The sequence below is a fragment of the Drosophila tropicalis genome, unplaced genomic scaffold (genome assembly GCF_018151085.1).
Source record: "Drosophila tropicalis isolate 14030-0801.00 unplaced genomic scaffold, ASM1815108v1 contig_463, whole genome shotgun sequence".
Taxonomy (NCBI): domain Eukaryota; kingdom Metazoa; phylum Arthropoda; class Insecta; order Diptera; family Drosophilidae; genus Drosophila; species Drosophila tropicalis.
In genome coordinates this window covers 2,972,288-2,994,203 of record NW_027172929.1, presented here as the reverse complement: position 1 = coordinate 2,994,203, position 21,916 = coordinate 2,972,288, and the positions used below count along the sequence as shown (strand labels likewise).

Genomic DNA, 21,916 nt, shown 5'->3' with positions numbered 1-21,916 from the left:
CAACAACAATTGAAGAGACGACAACGGCCTCCTTTTTGGCTTGGCAAAAAAAATAAGAAAAGTTTCCCCCCAGCAGTAGCAGCAGCAGCAGCAATGTAAACAACCTGACCCGCCCCAATGTACAGGACCCCGGCCCCACCCCTCCTAAAACACCGCCTACCATTCGACTCAGCTGCTGCTGCTATCAGAGACGAAAAGTTTATCAAAGCATAGACTAAGGCGCGTGAGGCAGCTGTTTGATGCTTCAATACACAGACACAAACACACACACATACAATATTAAGGATATTAGAGATGTCAAACTGAAAAACAATGTAAAATATCACTCAATTTGTAAAAATTTGCTAGATTTGAATAGACTTCTCTTGGATTTCAGTGAACTTGATATACATCATTTGAATAACCTATGAGTACTTTCAAATACTCAAATTTATAATAGAGCTTTGAAGATTAGCTACTTGGACATATCCCTAAATGATATATATCTCTAAAACTAATATACATATTGCTAATCATAAATGCTGAAAACTTTAAACCATTTTAGCCAGGTTAAAATACTAAATGTTTGGCTAGAAAGTTTCGTTTCGAGATGAAAAACTTTTCATTTTTTAGGCTCGTGTCACTTTGTCATCGCCAAAACTAATACACACACACACACACACACACACACTTATTTAACTGTCTGTCTCGTTATGTTTTTCTACTTTGGGTGTAAATCTATTTTTAGACATGGGAAAAAACCGAGAAAATTTTTCATGCGACTGAATAGAAGCGGAAAGCCACAACCATTGCCAAAACCTACAAAATATCGCCATATTCTTATACCAAAATACATACAAACATAAATACATATATATATATATATCTATATGTATGTAACTAACGCTTAAAGTGTTTGTCTCTGCTCCTCTCTCTCTCTCTTTCTCGCTGTGTGTGTGTGTGAGTCTGGCTAGAGGCATAGCATAACGCCCACAAGGATTGCGTGGGCTCGTCTTGAGGTCACCTACGCACAGAGCCCTAAAACTAGGTAAAGTAAGGGAGGTGGGTGGTGGGGGGACTGAGGGATTGGCAGAGCTTCTGTTTGCTGCTGTCTGCCTACGCAAAAAAAGGCGGTAAAATCTCGTTGCTAGTTAAAGAGTCCCCGCCCTTGTCAGTTATTTTTGACCAATTTGTCTCCCTCTCGTTTTCTCCTCCTTCTCCTACAGTTTCTCACTACTTTTTTTGGTTAAAGGGAATTATTATTATATGTACTCCATAGAGCAGGTGTCAAAAGGTCACACCCAGACAGTCCCAAATGCAGGAGAAGAAGTAGAAAATCTTACAATTCGCTCAATTTCCACACTTCATTCTGTATGAATAAAGTCTGGGCCGTAAGTCTATTCATTGACGACAATTCTATGGCCCAAACGTACACACACACACACACACGCAGGTAGACATCATGTGTGTTTAATGAGCATTTTTGTATGCTCTGCTCGACCAAACAGTCAAAGTCAGAGTCAGTAGAAGAAGAAGCTATGTGCTTCTTGGGTGGGCCGTCCCATCCAGGACGGGGGATGGGGGTGGAGCTGGTCGGTGGGCGGTTGGGCAATGCCGTGTACATGCAAAAACTAACAAACGGAAGTGTACTTGAGGTACATGTGGGTGGGTGTCTATGTGGGTGTGGCGGCATCGTGTTGGTTTACTTTACGGCTAATGGACAACACAACAACAACAACACAAAGCAAAACAAAAATAGAAAACAAAACAAAACAACAACATCATGTTGTATGCATGTCCAAATGAAATGCGTCTTAACGCAAAGCTTAGCTTTATCATTTCTTTTGCACATTGTTTTTTTTCCCTCATTCTTCTTCGACACACACACAAAACGATCTAGGAGAGCAACTAATTAGAAAAGAGTAAGAGAAGTCAAAATACTTCTTCTTCTTCTTCTAACTATTTGTATTACAGATTAAATCTTGAAGAAAAGTGTTTAAAAAGTCAAAGTTTGAATCCTTCAATTGATTACTTAGCCACTAACTCAGGAACTTGGCTAGAAGAGGATTGCATCTCAGTTTTGGTCTAAACTGACTGTCGGTCGTTCGTCTTTTTGGTAAAAGAGTGGGAAATTTCTTACAAATCAAATCAAATTGAACTAAAGAAGTAGACTCTCACTGTCTCTCCCTCACTCTTTCTTTTCTTTTCTGTTCTTGGCCGATCTTTTAATTGGAATTGAAATACCTCAATACAATATGTTGTCCCCCCCCACCCCATCCTGCTCCTCCCATATACGCACACACATACATTTGTATGGATGTATATGGCCTAAGTCATTGCGTGGCTGTTATTATTGTTGTTCTTAAGTTTATTTTTAAAAATTATAATTTTCAAAAATAAAAATTTTTGACGACAACAAAAATAATGAAAATCACATGTTTGCTTGCGGCATCATAAAATGCTTGTTTCTTTCATTTTTTTCACATTTATATATATTTTTTTATATTTTTTTTTTTTTTTTTTTTTTGTTTTTGTGTTGGGGCTTTGATTTAGCTTTGTTGTTGTTGTTGTCGTTGGTTTGTCATTTTGGCGTATTGCTTTGCTGGCATCTTTTAGATACGTCTTCTCTGCAATATATATATATAGGTATATATCTATGTTGATTCTTCTGCTGAATCTTAGCCAAGCACAATCCCATTCAAGCGTACGCCCATAGCTTGCCCCTCCCCTCACCCTGTCCACCCCCCTTTCTTTTCACCCTCTCTCTCTCTCTCAGTAAATGTCACATGGCTAAAGAAAATTCTCGCCACCACTTGGCCAACTTTTTTTTTTTTTTGTCTTTTTGTTTTCCATCTGTGTGTTTCTTGTTTTTTTTTTTTTTTTTTTTTCTGGGGATATTTTTATGCAATTTTATAAACAAAATTGAAGCAATTGTTGTTGTTGTTGATGTTGTTGTTTTTCTCGACGTCTTTGTTTCAGTTGTTGGCGTCACATTTTACCTGCTCATCTATACATACATAGGTATATGTATATATATATATCCTATTTATAGTTAGCATATGCAATTAATTTGCTGTCATTTGTTGTTGTTGTTGTTGCTCTTGTTGATTGAATTTATTCTTGAACTACAGAGAAAGATACGAGTATAAACAAAAATTCAATCACATTCAAGTGCTTAAATGAAATAACTAAAATATGTCTAAAATATTACAAAATGAAATTAAGAAAATTGATCAGTAATCAATTTATTTGTATTGCCTCTGGAAAAAGTCGTTGAATGAGCTTTCTTTGCTCATAATTTTCCAATTTTCTATTTTTCTTTGGTTTGGTTTTTTAATGGATGGTCGACAATGGCGACGTTTGTTAATCTGTTTTTAGTTCTTTTGTTTTAAAAACAATTTGTTGCTGTTGCCATTATTTTTACCACCCCATCATCCTAATGGGTCGGATGGTTCTACGTATTTTCCTGACATCATCAACGTAGAATTGTAGAATTTGTTTGCTCTTCTTCTTCGTCTTTTGTTTGGTTTTATTATGCTAATAAAAATTAAGCATTTAATTTATTTATTTATATTCATTAAACGTGTGAGAGAGATAGATGTGGGGAGAGAGAGAATGTCTTCCGCTCTTTCTCCTACTCGTTCTCTCTCTCTCTATCTATCTTCTTCTAGCATTCTATCTCACTCTTTATGAATGAATTTTGTGTTTGGGGCCAACAAACAAAATCAAAAAAACGTATTTTTGGCTATGACATAAATACAAAGTTGTTATTTTTCTTCTTCTTCTTTTTTTAGCCAAGAGGCGGAGGCCACTTAATTAAATTAAATCGCTAAATGCTGCGCTTGATAAAAAACTATTCATACATATATATATATATACAAATTGTTTGCAAATTCATGATTCCATTGAAAAATGTCAATAATTATCAAAGAAAAAAAAACAAAAAAAAAAAATTTAAACATGCATCGATACGGAACCACTGAAACTTACCGATTGCTGGATGGGATAAGGGGGTGAGGGTGAGAAGAAGCTAGTTTAAGTGGCCAAGAGAAGGGAGTTGGGGTTGGGTTATGTATGTGGAACAGCAAGACCATCGATCAAACAAAAAAAATAATGTTAACATGCCCACTTCGGACTTATCGGTTGAAAAGTATTTTTTTTACGCCTCTTTATTTATTCTCTTACCTCGGCGAGGCGTTTCCGTTAGCCCCCCTTTCACTCAAAAATTAACAACAACGAGCAAAAAGTAAATAAACTTTGATATTTCTTCTTTTTTTTTTTTTGTATTTTATCAATTTGGTGCAGAGAGCTCTCTGGAGCTCTCTGGGGGGCCTAGGTATGTAGGTTCTGGTGGGGTCCGATATTTTAATCGTTCTTTTCGTCTTCAGAGAAAGCCAACAAAGAACTTGATACCCTGTAAATGTGGGCACAAGTGGTAAAGTGGTTTGTCTGTAGCTAGACAGATTATTCTATTGTAGAGTATCACAATGGACAGCATAGCCTAGCACATAGTATCACACACACACATACATACATACATACATATGTCTTATGGCTTTGCTGGGCTCTGCTTATCGTTCAAAAAGTATCGACGATGACGAAACGAAAGTTAAAGAAAATGAAGAAAATAAACCCACCACCTAGAGAAACATTTTTCCCTTTTCTTGTTATTGTTTTTAGTTTAGATTAAATTAAGTATATATGACTTAAAAATAGATTCGATTCGAATCGATTTCAAGTGCCGATTCCAGGTGCTCTCAATGTGTGTCCAAAGGTTTGCCACATCACGCCAAAAAAAAAAAAAAAGCAAAGCAAAACCGGGAACTGTTCTAAACATCGTTCAGATCAGGCAAATATATGTACCTATGTATGTAAGTCAAATCATTTGCTGATTTTACTGAATGGAAAATATACCATGTGGACGGCGGTTTTGGGCCGGGACGGGAATGGAATGGGGGTGAAATGTTGATTTCCTTATCACATATTGACTGATCGATTGACTGAGTGAGTGAGTGAATGAGAAGATTTGAGCAACAATGAAATCAATTGCATATGGCAACTATATAGAAAGAATCTGTATACATAATCATTTTCAATTTGTGGCTGTAGTATACAAATATTAATTATATATATATATATATATACCTATATATAGGTAGAATTATCTGTGTCTGGGGCCACTGCTGCGATCAGTAAATAAGAGCAGCGACCCCGCCGCTGCCGCCGCAGCAGACAAACAACAAACAAACAACTCAAAAAAAAAAAAAGTCAGTTAAAACATTAAAAAAAAAAAAAAAAGAGGCAATAAAAAATGTATTTATATATCAATTTTGATATATTTTTAGCAGATCAAAAGAGGAATATTTTATAAACCTGAAATTTTTTTTGAATTTTTGTTTCAAACTGTTGAAAAGTTTACAAGTTTGTCAACTATTCCAAACTTTCCGTCTAGATTGTTTAAGAAGAAGACATAATGCCATCATCTAACTAAAGGATCTAGGAGGAATTACATGTAGATGATCAGAAGGTCAAAAGGGTATAAGTTGGGCTCACTTTATTCCTGTTCTTTGTTGCCAATGTTTCTTCTCTAACGTTTCTTTCAAAAGGTTAATGAACTGAATATACTTCAAATTTGGCAGCACTTTTCTTGGATTCCCTAAAAGGATTAGGCCATATATTAAATTTGAGTTTAAAGTTCAGTTCGAAAGCATTCCAAAAGAAATGCTCCAAAGAAGAAGAAACTTGAAATGAAGAAAGAAAGTAATGAAAAGAAGCGAAAAATATTTGAATTCAATTGGAAAAAAAAGACAAAAAGAAACTAAGATAATAAATTTATGGCAAATAGAAAGACAATTTGTAATTCGATTGTTGAGTCTATCAAAGAATAATAAATCATATATGTATATAGTATCTATAATTTCCTTGTTCTAATCAAAATATAGTTTCCTGATATTTGTTTTTTTTACTTTAACCTCCAAAATGTTGAATCGAAACAAATCGAGTCGAGTCGTGAGAGTGCCACATTAATTAATGAGTCAACAACAACAACAATAATAACAATAATAATAACAACAACAACAACAGCAGCAAGAAGAAGAAGAAGAAAAAAAGTGTCATAAATTAATTGAAATAAATATGCCATATGGAAATAACATACAACATTTCCTGACACCATATAGTGTATGCACACACACACACACAATTATGTATGTATGTAGTATATACTCTGAAGGTTTAATCTAACAGGGGGGGAACGTGTCAGAAACCAAACACAAAAAAAACGTAACTTACATTGATTTTCAAAAGCAATCCAGAAAGTTGTTGCATATATACAGATATATATCCACATATATATATATATATATATATATAGATATATGTATTTCTTTCGATTCGAGAGTTGATCTAGTGTTGGTATTTATGTATGATTGTATATAATGTATTTATATATCCACAAATGTTGTTGTTGTTGTTGTTGTATCCAGTTAATATTGGAGTAGTTGAAGAAGCAGCAGAGCAGTTAGTTATAGTTGAGGATTGTTGTTGTAGTTGGTGGCGGCGGCGTCGTCGTGGGGTCGGGGTGGTCGTCTCGCGATTTGGCACTTTACGTTGTGATACGAAGGGGCCGAAAGGGAGAGTTTACGCGATCGCAACAAACGTATAAATATAATAGATATATTCAGGTGTTTGAATGCGTGTGTGTGCGTTTGTGTGTGTTTAGGTATTTTTGCTTGTATTTATTTAGCATTTATTAAAAATGATTTTTCGCTTTGCGTTTTTTTTTTGGCATTTCATTCACAAAAGTAAATTTAATTAACACAAAAACGATGCGCGAGACACTGACGTCGACGTTGGCGTTGGCGTTAACGTTGAAGCCGACGTTGTTGTGGACGTGGACGTTATTAGCGGCAGAGAACCTCTATATGTACACATATATGTACATATATGTGTGTGTGTATGTATGTTGTATTTATTTGATTTGCTCAAGAATTTTTTGTTGTTTTGTTTTATTTTGTTGTTTTTGGTTGTTTTTTTTTCTTCTTTTTAGGTTTGCGTGCCAAAAAAATAATAATAATATGAGAAAGATGAACGGAACAAACGAACGACTGCTGCTGCTGTTGCTGCGACTGCGACTGCGTTAACGGCGACAGCGTTTCTTTTAGATTTGCTTGTTGTTGTTGTTTTTGTTGTTATTGTTACACACACATGGCGCGCTGCTGCTGCTCATACACACATACACGACACAACACATGCAAAAGCCACGTCGTCGCCTAATCGTATATCGGTTATATATATGTGTTTATGTTTATCTGTATGCGCGCGTGTGTGTGTGTGATTTTTGTATCTGTGTGTGTGTGTGTGTAAGCGGCGGCTTGAGTTAAAAAAAAATATATATTTTTATGCAATTTTTCTATATGTATGTTGCTGTTGCTGCTGCTGCGGTTTGCTACTGCTGCTGGCGGAGACGGCGACTGCTGCTGTTGTTGTGGTTGTTTTTGTTGGTGGTGGTGTGGTTGCTGTTTGATGTTTTGTGTTAAACTTTTGTTGTATTTTGTTGCTGTTGTTGGATCTTTATTATTATTATTTTTCTTTTTCTTTTTTGCTCTCAACACGTTTTGTATTTGAATTTTGTTGTTGTTGTTGCTGTTGTTGGACTTTTAAATAGACGTTGATTTTCTTTGCGCAATTTGCATATTTAGGCACATGATTTCCATTGGAAGCAATTTATTTATTTATAATAATTTTCACAATTCACTCTCTTTATCTCTCTCTCTCTCTTTTTTTCTTGCCTTCTTGTCGTATTTTTCTTCTCTTGCAAAAAAAAATAATTTTTTTGTTTAAAAAAAAAATAAGCAAACAATTTTCAACAATTGTGTGAAGTTTTCTTCTCTTCTTTTTTTGTATGCCAGGCTGCGGCGGGCCAACAACAATATTTTATTCAGAATTAACAAAAACAAAAAAAAATTGAACAACGCACTCGCTTACTTATATATGTAAATATATATGTAATAGCAATATACATATATATAATATATAAATATGTGATAATTTATATATTTTGTTTAGTGTTTAGATACTTTATTATTTAAAAAAAAAATTAATCCGAAACATACGCGGCAACCGCTCAGCACGAGGTTTTGAAGCGAAATGAGACTGTTAAGTTAATGTTAATGTTAAGTTAATGTTAACGGCGAACAACACTAGCAACAACAAAGCTGAAAATTTCTCAACGCTCGAGTGATGTTAGACCATTTCGAGTGGTTGTCCTATTGAAATGAGCCTGTTACGCTTATTTTACATTAAAATGAGACTGTTACGTCTGCTAAAGTTGATGTACGACTGTTAAGTAGAATGAGACTTCTGTTAAATTGCTAGATACTGTTAAGGTAACATTACTCAAGAGAGTGCGAGAGGGAGAGCGGGCAAAGCGAATTCCGGCTGCGATCTTCGCCGCATATTTTAATTGAGCAAAATAATGTTGTGTATTTGTGTGTGCGTGTGTGTGTGTGTGTGCGCGCGTCGGTGTGCTGATCTATTGCTGAATGGGCATTTTACTGGCAGTTTTTGAGCTATCTCTAATCGTTTAGTTTTAAATTCAAGTGAATTTGTAAAGATTTCATTTAGAACATATTGAAAATATGGACAAATTTCACAAAAATTTCATTGTATTTAACTGATAACTAAAGACACAAACGGCAGCATTCACACTCACACACACACAGGAAATGCGGCTGTATGAATAAAGCGAATTCAACAGAGTGAGAGAGAGAGAGAGAGAGAGAGCGAGAGCGAACGAACACGGTCGAGTGAGAGAGTATGGGGCGAATTGATTATTTTACATACTAAAATTTACAACTACAAAATGAATATTATATTGTAAAACCTTTCTTGCCTCCCTTTGCACACCTTATCCACAACAAACTACACCACGATGCCAACATCAGCACCTCCACACCTCCCACCCAACCCCCTACGACTAACTAGCTAATCAACTCCATGATGCAGAGAGAGAGAGAGAGAGTGAGAGCTGGGATGGTGCTGTCGGCAACGGGAACGGAGAGGGAGAGGGAGAGAGACAAACGACGGCGACTAAAAACCAACCGGACGTTACCGCGCTCCTTTTCTCCTCCCCGCGACTACTGCCACAGCCCCGCATTGGCCCCAACTTGGGCGCCAACATGAGCTTTGTCAGTGGAGAGCTCTGTGTGTGTAAAAATTGTTGGTGTGTGTGTGTGAGTGTGTGTGTTGGTGTGTTTGTGTAAAAAACGGAAATTGAAAATATGCCAACTTGTAGGCGCGCTCGCTTGTCGTTTAGCGCAGGTCGGCGTGAGACGAGATGGAGGAGGGCCGGGTTGCTGCAAGAGGAGGTGGAGGAGGGCGGCGGAAGAGGGGGTTTCTGAGTGTATGTCGAGGCGAATTCATGCCAGTTTCTTTTTCATTCATTTAAATTTAAATACAAACAGCGCACAAACAAACAAACAAGCAACAACAGCAATAACAACAGACGTCTGTCGACCCCCCGCAATGGCCGACCCCCCTGCGTCTATTTAGCCCATAGATACAGAGGAGATACAACAACTGGCTTGCCTACGCATGGGCGTAGCGAGTGAATCTTTCTCAACAGATTAATATTTTTCTTGGCCCCCCCAGCTCATTAATTTCCAAATCCTGTCTATATCCTTGAATCAACGGTAACATTCGATCTAATAGATCAACCATTAACTTGAGTTTTAAAATTTTCTAATTTTCAATGTGAAATTTTATATAATTTTAAATTGATTTCAATATTAAATCTTAAGTCTATTACTTCCTCAAAAACAGAATAAGTTTATGTAGTTAAGGGTTAAGGTACAGTAAGAAAGAGAGGGAGGGAGAGAGGAGATTAGGGGGCGAAAGGAGTTTCAAAAGGATTTCGATTTTGAATTGGTTTTCTAATTCTATTGAATGACAACTGAAGGAAGAACCAATCAAAAAATTGTCCTAGGATTTGGTTGTAAATGTGTGGCCGATGGAAGGGCGATTAGATAAGGATTAGGACTAGCTTAAATTATAGGAAAAACAAAAATTCAATACAAAAAAAAAAAAGGAAACTCCAACTGTAAGCTGCCTGCCAGCCAGAGAGTGAAATAAAGCAAACCCAAAAGCATTATGGAAAGAGGGGGAGGGATTGCGACAAATTGGGGGAGGGGCGGGGGTTAGGCATAGTAACAAACACTCAACGCTAGATAGCTTCTCTCTCTCTCTCTCTCTCAATTGCATATACAAAATTATCTCAAAATAAACTCAAGCGAATTCAAGCAAATTTCTAGCTCTCACTCTCTCTCCCGCTCTCGCTGGCGTTTGTTGTGCGCTCTTTTTCTCTAATTCGCCTTGGCTTCGGTTTTTTTTTTTTATGAATGGCATTTATATGAATGAAAAATACCAACAACAAACGCCTCTCGGCCTCGCAAAGAAAAATTTTGTGTTTTTGCTTCGGTTTTTTTTTCGCTAGACATATATGTACATACATACATACATACATACATACGTACATATGTATGTACGCTTATTTGTATGTACATACAAATAAATAATATAAATTTAAATACTTTGTTTTAATTTTATTTCTATTAAATTTGTTTTTATGTTTAGTGGATTTTCTTAAGCAATTTATTTATATTGATTTTTATCAATAGCTTGCAATTTGTTGTTGTTTTTTGCGCTCCCCTATTTTTTTTTGTATGAAGAAAAGTTTCAAAAAAAAATTTCAAAACTCTGGATGTCAGACTTGTCGTCGCCATAAATCAACCAAAAAGATACGAAAAAACTGAAAACAATCAAAATAACAATAGAAAAAACAATATATTTGTATGTAAGAACTTACATATATACATATGTATGTATAAGTATGTAGATATGTATTTAGTTTTAATCAATACGTTTCAAAATTTCTATACTTAAAATTGTTGGCCCTTTTTCTTTCTGCTATACGTTATACCGTTTAAAAATGTGTTTAATGTCAAAGAAAAATCTCTGAAAACTCTTAACTTTTCAAATCTGTAACTTTGGCCCAGTTTTAAGCAATTTTCGAAAGTGATATTTTACTTTAAAGCTCTTAAGTTCAATTAAATTGAAATGTGAATTCCTCATTCTTATTATCAACTTATCTTTTCAAGCTAACAATAAAATGCAAAAAAAAATCCAAAAAAACCTTAACTTAATTTTTATTTAATATTCTTAATTTTTAGAGTATTATCTTTAATTTCTAGTTTTAATATGGTCATTCAAAACTTGAGAACTTAATTTTTAGCCAGTTTTCGCGTAAAATTGTTGAGGATTTCTTCTTTTTTAAAACCAGAACTTTGTATACCTCTTTGAATTTGGTTAATTTTCCACCGATTTTCTTTTTAGAAAGCAATCTTCAAGTTTGCATTAAAACCTTTAAATGAAAAATTTGACAAAAAAAAAACATGATGCATTATAATTTTTTTCATTTACATTTCCAAGCTTTTGATGCAAAATATACAATTATATTGAGTTATAACTTTTCAGGAAGAAGGAAATTCGGAGGAATCACTTTGTGAGATTGTAATTCTGTCAATTTTCAAACAAATCTAATCTAATGTGGTCTTTATCTTGCTTAGCATTATGTCTAAATATTATCTTAAAGTCATTGTGATCTCTGCCTCTGTTAGAGAGACAATTCGTTTTATCTCACAATCAGCAAAAATTCTTTAGAAAATTTCGTTTTCTTATTGAAAACTTATTCAGGTTTTTCAAATGATTTCGATTTGATTAGAATTCGAATATAACGACTACGCTTATAGCGACTAAAGTTTGATGAGTGATTGGTTGGGTTGGTTCCCAATGCAAACCTTTATGAAAGGGCCTCTTGTTGGTATCTCTTCCGGTCCCTTAAGCGTCGTTATAACCGGATTCTACTGTACATTCCAGTGTGGGTTATCCTAGGACTAAGAGGATTGATTGAACACAATAAATAGAATAGATACACTTATGAATTTAGTTTTCATATACATACATACATATATAGAAGGGCATACGGCGATTCAATAAAGGCTTTTAACTATTTCTCATATATTTTTTTCGGTCGTTTGTCAGTTTCGTATATGGCAAATCTTTTTTAACTCTGCAGACTTTGTGGCGTATAATGAATTTTCAACAGTTTTTTTTTTTTTTTTTTGTGTGTGTTTGTATGTAAGAGTAAAACTTGCCTACAACGTCTTCTTAATGGGCGTGGGTGTTCCACATTTGGTTAGATCTACTATTTACAACAACAACAACAACAACTACAATAGTAATACCAAACAACAGCAGCAGAAACAGAAACAGAAACAGCAGCGGCATTTACATAACGCCTCATTTAAAGCAAGTTTCTCGACTTTTTAGTGAGGCTCTTTCCCCAATATGTCTACATACAACAAGTTCTACTCAGGTTTTTCCAATTTCAGTTATTTTTTTTTTTACAAACATGGCATCTGGGCCTAGTTTGATGAATTGGGTTAACACATACATACATATGTACATACATACATACGCATGCAAATCCAACATATGTATATAAGTATTGATAGATATGTATGTATATCTGAAATTCTATATACCTTATCTTATAGAGACAAAACAACTTTCACCCGCAGCCAAAACAAAAGAATAATGCCTTAGAACAATATCTTTCATGGTGGGTCCAACACTTTAGATAAGCAAATTCCATCCGATACTTGTGAAAATATTTATCATTTTATCAACTAACTCGTGACTTTGCCTCACTCGTGACTTTGGCAATGCAACACAATATAATAAAACACAGAGAAGCATATTTCTTTTTTTTAACATTTTACCTTCTAACGGAAATTAACTTTTAAATCTGCAAATTTTCAATGTAAACTATTGACATTAACCTTAATCATTTGGTTCATGGATTGTTGGAGAGGTTTACATATATCCATAGATATATAAGATCGATCAGATCCAGATTATAACGAAATTTGTTTATTTTTGATAAAGTCTTCTTGTTCTAGGCCACATACTTCCTTCTCCAGCTGCATTGTTTATAAAAATCTATTACCAAATCATAATTGATTAACTTTAATCCATACTTAGCAGGCCTTCACTTTAATCTTGGACCATCTAAGTAAATCTTGACTGTCATCTCACATTTTTTCTGATCTTTTCTCTTAATATATTATCAATATTTCAAATTTCATTTGAAACTATTACACAATGTTCCCTTTTTTTGATATAAATGTTAATATTATACAACTGAGTTTATCGCTCACTCAAGCATATGAGCACACTGGCGCACCCACCAGCCAACGGCCAACAAACGTTTATATGCATAACTCGGCTATTTCTAGTCGGAATCAGATTTAGTACGTCGGTGGATATTTATATCAGCGTTATGTGTGCCGATTTGATTGAATAAGGTAGAAAATTATGGGAGATAATCCTGTCTTTTTAAATTACGGAGGCGGAAAGGGGCGTGGCAAAATCTTTACACAACATAAACTGCGTATTTAATAAGCGAATATACATACATAACAAATATGGTGTCTCTAGCTAGAATAGTTTTTGAGATAAACGTTTTTTTTTAATTAGCGGGGGCGGAAAGGGGCGTGGCAAAAATTTGAAATAAACTCGACCAATTTACATACTACACGAGTCTACATACCAAATTTGGTGGCTCTATCTATTATAGTCTCTGAGATCTAGGTGTTCATACGGACGGACAAACGGATCGACTCGGCTGTTGATACTGATCAAGAATATATATACCTTATGGAGTCGAAAAAGCTTCCTTCTGCCTGTTACATACATTTTGGCGACTTTAATATACCATTTCATCCTATGGGTGCATGGTATAATGATATATTTACTGCGACATTCTGCTTTTATAACTAGTTATAGATACTTTGCAGTGAAGATGTCCTCTCAATTTTCCCGATTCTCTACGACTTATTGCCTTAATTTTAATACTAGTTTAAATAGGTACTCTGCCATGAAAATGTACATATGTCTGACCTCTTTATACAGATAAAATCATATGAGCTTTGCCAATTTCCCGACTTTTCCTACCAATTCAATCTATTTCACTCTTAAATCACTTCAATCGTTTTGCGTTTAAATAAATGAACTATATTTTCAGTTTTATTTTATTCATTTTATATTTAAATTACAGTTTTCCCCTTAAGGGCTTATGCATTTTATTTTATTAAAATGAAAGTAAGACTGAAAACTGACAAAGACATGACATTTTTTATTTTTTTTTTCATATTATTTCAATCAAATTGCACACAAAGTTCAGTGATGATTTTTTATTTCTCCTAGAATTCTTTGTAGATGTCGTTTCTGATGTACAAATAGTGGACACAGAATAAATAATGGCAGTTTATTATTTGCAAAAGCTGCCTTTTTGTCGTCGGGCTTTAAAAAAGCTAAGCCCACTCTCCATTGAAATGTTTATATCAATATTTGTTAGGTCTTACATACATGCATACACGCATACATGTGTATGTATGTATGTATATGCATTTCCCTGTCCATTTGACTTTAAATGAAAACTTGTGTTTGTTTAAGAAATGTTTATTAATTTTTAAGCATTGTGAAAAGTCTTTCAAACATATTCTTAGAGCATTTATAAACTGAATTTGTTAAATATTAAAAAAGTGAATTTTTGATAGTTCCTTTCCTTCGGATTGTGACTATATTTTACTTAAGTTTAGTTTAAACAATATTTTCATTTATTTTGTTTGAATAAAAACGTTAAGTAAACTTCATCACAAATGCAATATCATTATCAAAATTCTTTTATTCAGTTAGCAGCTGAACTTATCTGCATATTCTAGGTAAAGCCAATAGGTGTTACCATATTAACTTGGTCTAAAAACCAAGCCAACTGTGTTCTTCTCTAAAGACCAATCTTCTTCTTTGGACGACAAAACTTTTACAATATAAAGTTGCTCATCAAATTGTTTCTATATCTTAATTATAAATTTGTTTGCCAAAAGTCTCACTGAACTTTTTATAAAAAAAAAGTATAAAAAGTATTCGCTCATTTAAACAATTTTCCGGCGATTAATTTTCTCATTTGTCTTTTTTGCTTTTCTTATATCAAAATGTGCGTGAATTTCTTTTTAAATATGTTTTAAAAGGAAAACTCATTATATTCTATTTCCGGCAAATTAATCAAGTCTAATACAGAATTATTCGGCCTATGATAAATATAAGCCTTAGAAAAAACCACAGAGAGAGAGAGAGAGAGAGAGAGAGAGAGAGAGAGAGAGAGAGAGAGAGAGAGAGAGAGAGAGAGAGAGAGAGAGAGAGAGAGAGACAGAGAGATAGAGAGAGAGATAGAGAGAGAGAGAGAGAGAGAGAGAGAGAGAGAGAGAGATAGAGAAAGAGAGAGAAAGAGAGCTTTTAAAAGATTTTTATTAAAGAAATTCTTAAGAACTCAACTAATCAAAAACAAAACTGGAGAGCCGAGCATAGGAAGTAACGAAGATATTGATCAAAGTCACTGTTTTCCACCGTTTGTTCCTATGGGAGCTATATGATATAGTTACCCGATCTTTATCTAATTTGGCACAATCGTTTATAGGTGTAACAATATTTAATTTCACGACAATAGTTCAAAAAATAACGAAGTTATTGAGAAAAGTCATTTTTCGTGACATTGCAGTTTGTATGGGAGCTACATATGTATGTATATGAGATAGTGGTCCGATCCGGCTGACTTTGAGACATACAACCCGTGCTGATTAAGAATATATCTAGTCTATATGGTCGGAGATGCTTTCTTTTATGCTTTGCACACTTTTGACCAAAATTAATATACCCTTTTTGCAAGGGTATAAAAAGGAAGACTGACATAAAAATCGTACCTCCAAATCGCTTTTATAACTGGGATATGGATATAAGCGGAAAAGCTTCGCAAAAGATATTGAAAAAATTCTTTCAATCTGTATTAAAATCTTCTGAACAGAACTTTTGCTAATTTTCGTGTCTAAAATATGCTAAATTACGATTTAATTGAAATGTATCTTTTCAAAATCGGTTGGAAATTGGTGAAAAACAGTTTTTATTTAAATTTGTCCTTTTTTTGACTGAATTTGTCGAGATTGAAACAAAATTTGGAGCAGTTTTGGGGTTCGAGTCTTTGTCGAATTAAAATCAAAGATGAAAGAGGGAAAACTAACGTTGATTTTCAAATAAATGAGTTCTTTAATTTAGTATGAAGTCGATTTGTCGATTATTCTTCGCTGATAATAGTTTAACAAGAGGCCAAGTTTAGCCTGTTTATGGAATTTGCGTTTGATGGAAGAAATCTCTCTTATCGGTTCAATAATGTCAATTGACTTGTTTATGAACGAAAATAACATATAAAGAAATATGTAGAAATATGTATAAAATAAACGAAAACGAATCAAAGCCAAAAGAATGGCATGTTTTGATTTTACCCATAGCGTTAATGAGCTACTTAAATGTATATCCCTCAGTTGAGTTGAAAATTATGCATAAACTTACTACACACACACACGCACATACATACACACACACAAACATACATATATTATGCACTAAAAATGATAAAAAATGTCACCATAAAACTGGAAATTTTATGCCTTTCATTTGGCAACCAGAGCCATAAAAAATGCATATTTAAATTACAACCAAATTTGGACACGCCGACTTGGCTAAAATAAAAAAAAAAAAGAGTAGGCTCAAAGAGCTCCAAACTGAAGCTCAAGTTGAAGCTGAAACTGAAGCTTTCCCCGCGGCTTTGCATATCATAAATAAGCAAAGTGCTGATGGTGATGGTTGATGGTGGTGGTGCTAGTGGTGCTAGTGGTTATAGCGGTATCAGGGGAAGGCACTCCAAACCCCACACACACACACACACACACAGATTGGCTGAGAGATCTAAAAACTATTTAATTTTTCAATATTTTAGCTAAACAAATTGTGACAATCGCAACGCCAACTCGCTTCCGTCGCATACTCGCACTACTACACAGCCCACCACAAAATTGGAACGCATTATTCATATGTACATATACATACATATATATATTGGTAGAGTCGGTGGAGAGTACAGAGAGTCATAGTCAAAGTAGTATAAAGGCGGCGGGGGTGTTGCCCACATGGGCCATTCATACATAATTACATTGGGTGGCCACCTCAAACCATAAATGGGAACAATACACACACACACACACACTCGACGCATTCAGGTAAACCAATTATGGAATAACTGACCAAAGACCAATTGACCCAGAGAGGGACAGGGAAGGATCGTTTGTTCGATCAGAAAAAAAAGGTCAAATCGACCAACAGTAGCCGCATCCGCTGTCAACTGGGGAAAATTAACAAACTTATTATGCTTCAAGGGTAAGATCAGGCAAAAAGATCAAGCCAAGCCTTCCATGCCTTCCTTTTGGCAATCGGCATGGAACTAAGCATTAGTTGTAAGGCTAATTCTTTGCCTGAGACGATTAGATGGGCCAAGCCAGTTGTGATTAAATGTTAGTGAGGCAAATAAACTTGCCACAGAAAGAATACATAAACTGCTGAAATTGATCAGATGTGCTATATATCGTATATAGTAGAGAAGGAGACGTTTGTTGACTAAAAAGACGAGTTGAGATTTGTCTTCATCCTTCTCAGTTAAAGAATTTGATATTAAACTTTAGTTTACTCTACTTAAATTAACTTCTTGGGGTTTTTCGAACTAGAGGAATGAACATTCAAGATAAAAGTAGTTTTTTGTTCTAGAGTTGCTAGGGTTGCCAAGCTTTGTAGCTAGGTATAAAGTTACCTCTCGGTTTTTAACCTAATTTTAATCTCGTTCCTACAAATGAAATGAATTAACATTGAATTTATGATTATATGTATTATGAATTTATATAACGAAAACGGAAGTAAGTCGATTCTATTTTGTATCTCTCAATTTTCTTACGGCTTGCTAAGGAAAATTCTTGTAAATTAATGAAAACAGCAAATTTTGTTAGCTTTGGCTAAGATGGCTCTTAACTAGTGGAAAAATATTTGAGGGATGTAAAGTAAACTTATTAACACGGTCAAATCAGATTCCGTTGAATCAGGCCTTATTATATAGAAACATATTCAGTTAACCCAAGCCTTTTAATTTAAGCTTTCTAATAAAATGATTCCAGTTTCAAAGATGCTATAAATTTCATAACTTTTGATGCCTTTTGACTTTGATGCGTCAGATCATAATGGGTTAGAGTTATTTTTTGCGTTATTATGCGATCTCCATAACCCAAAAAACGAAAAACGAAAAAAAAAAAGGCAACTGTGAGGTGTTCACTGTCTGGGGGCCCAGGTCACAGCTTTTTTTGAGGGCGCTAATCTAGATTTTGCGTCATTATGATTCGCGTACAGATTATACAAATTTCGTTGTCTGGTCTCTCTGTGTGCGCCCCTGCTTGAGTTTTATGTTTATGAGACATCTGCAGCCAACCCAGCGGGTTTCAAATGTACAGCATCGGCATCATCAGCATCATCATCATCATCATCATCAGACACGATCTTCATCCTCACGATGAACAAACCAATTTCATTTTGTGATTCGTTCAGCTGTCGGTATTTGTGGGCTACTGTTTCGAATTTTTCAAAGTCGCCAAATAATTTTAATGATCTTGCACAACATATACACACTCACACACACAGACACACAAAGTACTAAATTAACTTAAGAGCCTTGTCTCGAGCTAAAGTTGTGTTTCTTCTTTTCATTTCTTTTCTTTTTTTCTTCTCCTCTGGTTTTGTGACTTAAAATGATTTATGGCATTCCTGAGAGAAGGTCTAAACTGAAGGCGACAGCTTCTGATTTTTGTCTTTGGAAGCAATCCGAAAAAAATCAAAAATACAAATAGTTGCAAATTCTTGTTATCAGAAATCAAAAAAATTGTCACAAATTCTTTTTAAGTTTAATAAACTTTAAATAAAAAAAAGGATTTCAGATCTTTCAAATCTATCTTTCACTTGAAGATCTCCATATTTTGTAAAGCATAGTTTTTGGGATAAAAGTAAACTATTTATTTTCATTTTTAATGCTTGAAATAGAGAATTACATGAAATAATGTACTTTGTCTTGGAATTACAAGCGATATCTGGACGGAATATCAATTTACGATAGAAATGAAGAATAATGATTTAATTGTCATTGTTCATTACATTCTTCATTGTTTAATAAGGTGCTTATTCAAATCAATTTTCTGCTTCAATGAAATTTCAGCCAAAAGATTTTCAAAAAAAAATGGAAATTAGTGAAATAATTGCTTACATTATTAGCCTGCATCAAGTTAATCGGATAAGCATTCTGATGTCTCTTTCAGATGTCTAGTTCAACACACACACATAACAAAAAGGTCAATAATATCAATTTTTCACTGATGATTAACCAGACGACTAAGAGCACCGTCTATTCTCATGGAACGAAGTCACATGTGAATCATTAGCATTACGATCTGTTAATGATTGTCCACCCACCGATCCACAAAAACCACAAATTCAATTGAAATTTCAATCATTGAGTCAAGTGATTTGAAAGTGTGTATACGTTCATTAAAATGGATCAAGCTAAACCCCTGATACTTTGCCTTATATATTTTATGTGCTTCACCTTAATTCTATACACCGAAGGACGTAAGGTACATCATACATGAAAGATAAAATATTCTTTGAATATGATTTTTATTTGATGGTTTCTTTTGTTTTATATAGAGCATTGGTCAAATCACTTATACGAAAATTGTTAGTGATTTCTCACCAAAGTATATTAGAAATTTTTCCGCCACCATTAGCGAGGATCGTCAGCTAGTTAACAATACGGTGGACATTAAAAGGAATCTAACATCGGATATATGGTTTAAATGCAGTATGGCCCAACGTGATGCCAATTCTCATGGCTATAAGAATATGTTCTCATACAATGTGAATGCCTGTCAATTGATTAGAGCCGGCAAGGGTGTAAGTTTGATACACTATTGGATTGAGAATTTCTATAAAGTTAGTAATTTACCCAAAGGTTGTCCCATCAAGGAGGTAAACTGATATATGATTAATAATGTAATTCAATGAAAACTAAAAAAAAAAAAAATTGCCATTCTAGGGCAATTATTATTGGACCATTGCACCGGATAAAAGTGGCGTACCAAAATTCATGAAATCGGGTTATTATCGCATTTCCACTGAATTTTATGTAAGAGATTGGCATAATGATTTCCTAATCAATTTCACAGTTTATTCTGATTTGAAAATGAAATGAAATAAATGTGTGCCTGACAATTATTTGACTTTTGGCCATTAGGCCATACATTTCAGTTGTCAGTTTTGTGGAAACATTTTGAATTTACTAAACCTAAAAGGATTTGAGTGTTATGTCAAGATTAATAAAATGAAAGGATACAATATTGAAAATAGATATTATTTAGATAATGGATGGAGGAGATTGGCAAGTTACAAGTTAGTTACTTACCAGTTAATGGAGACTTCACTTTGATTAATGACACACACACACACATACACACACTCTGGCAGAATCAACTTATATGAATGTCAATAGCTTTTTGCGGCAACTGTACACAAAAATGTTTAAATAACTTAATGTTAATATTTATAGTTTATGGATCGGTTATATATAAGTAGGTAGTAGACACTTTGTTTAGCCTAAGTCTTAATATGTCACTGGTTTATATTATTTTACACACAAATACACAAGGAACAAAAAAAAAAAAAAAATTATTCAACTACGGTCTATTTTATTTAATAAAATAATTATGTTTATTATGCAATGTTTTTTTTTTTTTTCTTCTTTTCTTTTTTTTTTTGGTTGTTTTGCTGCTGTTGTCCTGGCTGAGTTTGTTGAAGATTTGTAGTTAGTTGTTAGTTGGTTTGGATGTTGGAGTTAGTTAGTTAGCTGCTGGTTAGTCATTTGGGTTAGTTAGTTTCTGATGTTGCCAGAGAGCTTGCACGTTGAATGCTTGTTGACGTTCGTCCAGTTACTGAGACAACGTTGCACGGCATTTGCATCGCAGCTGCATTCCTCGAGAGCCCACAAAATAGGGGCAGTCGGAATGGCATGGCATGGCACGGCACGGCACGACATGGCACGACAATTTGGAACCGACGACCAACTGAGACGAATCGTTGGCACTTTTGGTTGCCGAAAGGATGCCTCGACTCGTTGCATCTCCTGCATGCACATACATTTCAATGTAGGCACGATTTGTGGTTGCTCTTGTCGTGTGCCTTCTGTGTTTGGTCAGAGGCGAAAAGTGCGTGGGCATTAGGTTTTCAAGTATTTGCCATTTCGATGACTGAGCGACTGACTCATTGACTGAGTGACTATGCACCTAAAACATAACCCATAATATTTTTGTTGCATACATTTTTGGTTTTGTTTCATGGCAGGAGGGGGTGGAGCCTTTAATTGCATCTTCTCCCTTCCATTAACTCGTCCTACTCCTTCTTCCTGTGTGCGTGTGCGTGTGTTTGTGTGTGTGTGTGTGTTCAGTTGACTGAAATGGCTTAGCCAATGGCTGTGCAGCTTTCAAGGTCATTCCATTTTGGCGGCCATTTTAAATGCACTGCATCGTTCAATGACCGCCCATCCGCCCACACATACCTTGCATTTCCTGCCCAATGAGCTTCTCACAGGGTTGCATTGACAGCGTCCTTCGGTGGGCGTGACCTCGACATTGAAACTCCCACCCAAAGGTGGTGCAAAAAAACACATACAGCTGATGACCAGAGTTGCCAACACATTGGCAAAATGCCTCATATTATCGCGATATCAGAATATCGAATATATTCTTCGTTATTCGCGTGTTATGATTATTTTCATTTTATTTATTTCTTTTTGCTTGGTTTCTTGGGTTTTTAAATTTTATTTTGGCTTTTTAATTAAATTGAATTG

At 34.7% G+C, this 21,916-nt stretch overlaps 1 protein-coding gene across 2 annotated transcripts in view; it reads right to left on the bottom strand.

Moving 5' to 3' along the window:
* Positions 1 to 20,722, bottom strand: part of sty (sprouty) — a 34,189-nt gene extending 13,467 nt beyond the window's left edge. The window contains exon 1 of one of the 2 annotated variants that reach the window (XM_068286732.1): positions 20,477 to 20,722. The gene's annotated coding sequence lies outside the window, so the exon portion shown is untranslated. Of the gene's footprint in view, positions 1 to 6,270; positions 8,103 to 20,476 lie in introns of those variants that run through there. The other variant, XM_068286731.1, reaches the window with a different exon arrangement.
* Positions 20,723 to 21,916: the final 1,194 nt, after the last annotated feature.